Source organism: Rhyacophila brunnea, unplaced genomic scaffold (genome assembly GCF_057557595.1).
Source record: "Rhyacophila brunnea isolate RB1 unplaced genomic scaffold, BYU_Rbru_1.0 scaffold_11, whole genome shotgun sequence".
Taxonomy (NCBI): domain Eukaryota; kingdom Metazoa; phylum Arthropoda; class Insecta; order Trichoptera; family Rhyacophilidae; genus Rhyacophila; species Rhyacophila brunnea.
The window spans coordinates 28,115,576-28,120,385 of NW_028232763.1; positions in this window are offsets into that span (position 1 = coordinate 28,115,576).

Sequence of the window (4,810 nt, forward strand, 5' to 3'; positions counted from 1 at the left end):
TTTTTTTTTATTCAATGAATTGATATTATTTAAGATTGTACCATTCGTTTTATTGAACATATCATTTTGAAATACATGGGAAACATACATACATATAAGCCCCGAAAAAATATTACTGCAAAAGTCGGGTCGGGAGGGGGGGGGGGAGCCCACGGATTTGGATCAATGTGCTATACTAGCTTTATGATTCCTAATAATATGCTAAATGGTAAATATATCTGAGGTGTTTATAGATTATTCCTTCCTTCCCTCACGAATGAAGATCGTGACCACCCTAAAATTCAGTCATCTTCTAAGTGATCAAGACTCTGCACCACTCTCAGCAGTCTCACAGCCTTCACTCTCTCAGAGCAGAGCGAAGGCTGCCCCCAGTAAACTCCTTCACTTGATCACTTCAGCACACCAACGTTTTTCCTCTGCATCACTTCCCTAATACGTTACCCACGACTACTAGTATATCCAGGTTATCTAATTCACTCTAATAAAAGTGTTAAATAAACTGTAGAATGCGTCTCTGACATATTGTCAAGAACCGTCTTTTATCTGGAGTATCTGGAGTCTCTGGGTGATTGACTGGTTTGAACTGTGCTCTATTCAAGAATATTTAACCTTCCCTTTACGATGCTAATAAATTCCGTCAGTTTCGGTGATGTCACTTTATGTTACCACATGAGATTGATAATATTATTAATAATACAGTTAGTAAAAGAGAATTGTTTTATTATTATTATTAAACACCACAACAGGCCGTGAAGCCAATAATAGTGGTAAAATACACAGTCTTGAGGAATTTACATATTAGATTATGTAAATATATGTTGACCTCACTGGGAATCGAACCCATAACTCCGTGACGGAAGGCCAGCGCCTTGCGCACTGCACCGATCTAATAAGGTTTCACCATCATTGATTGGTATTTATTTCATCTACAAAATCACCAAATATGCATAAAAACTTACGTAAATTCTTAAAGCCTCCAAGTCATAATACTATCATAATCTCACTAATTACTTCCATCTCTTTATCACAATTGAGTATATCTCCCTTTGTCGCATATACTTTTAGAGCTATCTATCTCTTTTGTTCGTAATGGAATGCGACGCTCTGTTTGCACTGTGCATTTAAAACGTATGTCAGATTAATGAAATCTGACGGATATCTATCAATTATATGTTATATGTTATCGATTTTGAAAATAACATTTTAATTAGATGCAATATTGATGATTGTAGGGATAGCCGACATATGAAAATGACGAAGTGAATTTATTAATTGAAACATTTGTAGCTTAATAGGCTAAGTAACGTAAGGTGACATTGCAGCAACGGGAGTGTTAACTACTGTGTTAATTAGTTAAGTACTGGATCAGCTTGTATTAGATGTCGGTTAAAATACTTCTCAGTCAAACAATTTTTCTACTAGAGGTTATATGAGAGTTTTCTAATTCTGAATCTGTTGCACATTATGTATGTCAATTAAGAATTAAGATGATTATTTTATTCTTAAATTTTGTATATTATTCAGTCTTCAATAAAAAATAATTTTATTCTCATAATGATTCACAATTATTAATTGTTTAATATTTTACTCTCCAAGTTACCAGAATTCGTCCGGCATTCACTACGTAAATTCGATTTGAAATAAATATGAACTCATTCGAACCGACGAAAACCTGCAATAATAGTGTTCTTAACATTTTTATTGATTAATTTGTTAATTTACATATTAGAAAATGAGAGATTTATCAATTTGAATTTATAAAATTCTTAAAGAAAACGTTAAATTTGTGTTTTCACTCCTATATTATTTTATGCAAATCTGCATGTAAATACCACAACGTTTCGGGATTATTGGAAGACATAACGATATTTTTTACTACCACAACTGTCAGTGCTCGACTTTTTTACTCGTTTGCTAATCGTCCGTTTGTCAGTAGCCAGAGCATAGACAAATCGGATGTCTTATTGTCATCGGACTATTGGCTCGTCAGTGAAGCGCCTGCATAAGATGTGTGGATATTAAGCACTGCGCGGAAAAATAAATTTCTTTTGCTTAGTGCAAACACGATGTCTTTTACGCATTTTTTTAAAACAATTCATTCATTTAAAATCATATTCTTTTTTAAAACGGCGATTATTAGACGTAGATATTGTTTTAGCGAAAGTAGGTTTCTCGGTTGATTTAATAAGTATTTAAAATATAATAAACATTTATTTAACATACCTGAGTTGTTCAACCAGAATACAAGTAAACAAAATTAATCCAATGTAAAACTGCTAGGTATATTTAATTTCTCAAAAGTATTATAAAATCTTTCTGTACTGCGTCTCTACAAATACTATGCTACGATGAGAGATGTCTAAAAATGTCTACGTCTAAAACCGTAGAACCTCTACGTCTACGTAGTGCGGTGTAGACAGCCCGTTATAGAATAGTTGTATCGAGACTCGTCTACGTCAGCCGTCTCGTTCCTTCCGCCTGAGAAATAAAATTATTCACTGATATTTCGTTAAAATAAAAGTACAAGCTAACACTTACTGGATAAAACATATTATATTATTACAATATATATTGGTCTTGAGTTATCTTTAACGCATAAGATTAACCATAATATCTTGTATGTCGTGTATAAGAGAGCAAAACAGTGAGAAATCGTATTAAAATAGGTAAAGTGAGATGATAAACGTTGACACAAATTCTATTTTTTTTTAAATAATCTGATACGCAAATAAAAGAGTCGGTTATTTTCGCCTGATTATTTATTTTATAAATTTTGAATTCATCCATTATTTTGAGTATTTATGTTATGTAATAATTATTGTCAATATTATATACTGCGGGTAAAAAAATATCTTTTTAATTTAGGAAAAAGATATTTGGTTAAATTCCGTGTTATAATTGAGTAGAGCAGTGATGGCGAACCTATGGCAGGCTAAATGATTTTGCATGGCACGCAAATGTTTTATGTTGAAGAGAAAAAATAGATACCTAGGTATAAGTACATAATTTAAAAAAAATATACAAATAAATACTTATATATTATATTTTACAAATAAATAATGTGGACATAGCCATGCGTATTTTCTTCGGTTTTTAATAATATTTTTACCAATAATATTTACTAGTCGATGCGTTAATGGAAACGACGAAATTCATGCATAAATGACAGATCGCATTGTATAAAAAAATTGCAGGCAGATACTCTTCAAGAATAAGCATTGCGCTTATTTTAAATTGCATAAACAGTCCTTGGGTTTGATGTGTAACAAATAATATAATCGCACTGACCTCAACAGGCGGCAAAGAAAGCCGCACTGCAAATCTCTGATTTTTACCACTGTAACGAGAGAAGGCCTCATCTGATATGAGCAATTCTGGCGTCATTTTGAAACTAAATATAACAGTAATACTCAAAAAATCAATAATTATACCTTTTGAACTTTTTGATAGAATTGTTTATTTTTTTTTTTTTGGTCGGTACGCCAGACAGTCAGAATAGTATTTGGGATTTTTTGACATGCTGATATAAAATTTTGTAATTGTGATCTTTGTCGTCACAATTACAAAATAAAAGGGTATTCTATAATGAAGTCAAAGTAAAATAAAGTAAAATAGTTAATAGTATGAGCATGAGACATGAGACAAGGGCCGTGAAGTTACCTGATCTTTTTCAAGCCGAACTCCGCTATCCGTCAGAAATCTCGCAACTGATAACCTGTAATTTGAATTTAAAAAAAAGGGATTACAAGGCTGAAGGCTCGTGCAATCCATGGTTTAGGATGTACTCAATAAATTTCTGGACGCCACACGATTTTACGACCGTGAAAGATAATAAATATTTAAACAGTGTGGAATATAGAATTGGGAACAATAAATAAAAGAGCGATTTATACTTGACAGAAACTATATTATCGCAAAGACAATAATTTTAAATACATTAAAAAGTTATTAAGCAGCTCGATACTGAAATTCAAAATACTAACATTAAATACAAGCAGCTATTGAAAAGCAATAAAGGAAGAATGGTGAATCAAATAAATAGTTTTAAAATACCCAAATTGGAACGATCAGAGACCCTTGACATGACGGCTGCATCGTGCTCCGTTAGGTGACGTCCATGATTAATATTGGGTAGATCCAAACGGAGCACGACTGTTCTGAGCGGCAGACAAAATCAAAAAGCCATCTTGCCAAAAACCCATTCTCACACCACGCGACCTGACGTTGCCACCGGAAATTCCAATAGCGACATCTGTCTATTCGCGAACGCTCTTTCAACATGACCATCGATCATAATCGGGGTTGCCAGCAGGTCAAAGTTAGTTATGTTAAAAATTAACATAACAACGCGTAAACCAACCAACCAACCAACCAACCCTGGAGTAGAGGGTAAAAGAATTTTTAATGAAAAATATGTGAAGAGGAGCAATTAGGTCATTTAAAATGTCGTGAATACCAAGTGATAAACTCATTTTATAAAATACAGCTGAATTTCCTGATTGTTTATATATAATACGTTTATTTCATATTAATACTATCGACTGAAGGTACTTGATGGAATTTGAATTTAAATTCTAATGGATTCAAGCTATGTACTATTTCATTTAAGTCGTTTTTTGTGACCCGGGTTTTGCCTTTTGGCATCTTCAGGCGCCGTGAAAACTCACCAAAGGTAAACACACACTGACAACGAACTCTCTTTACTCTAGCTTCGTTTATTTCAATTAAATTTGAATATTTATCATTTTAAACATGTACCACATTTTCTTGCAGAATACAATAGATATATCATAGAACTGTGGTTTGTTAG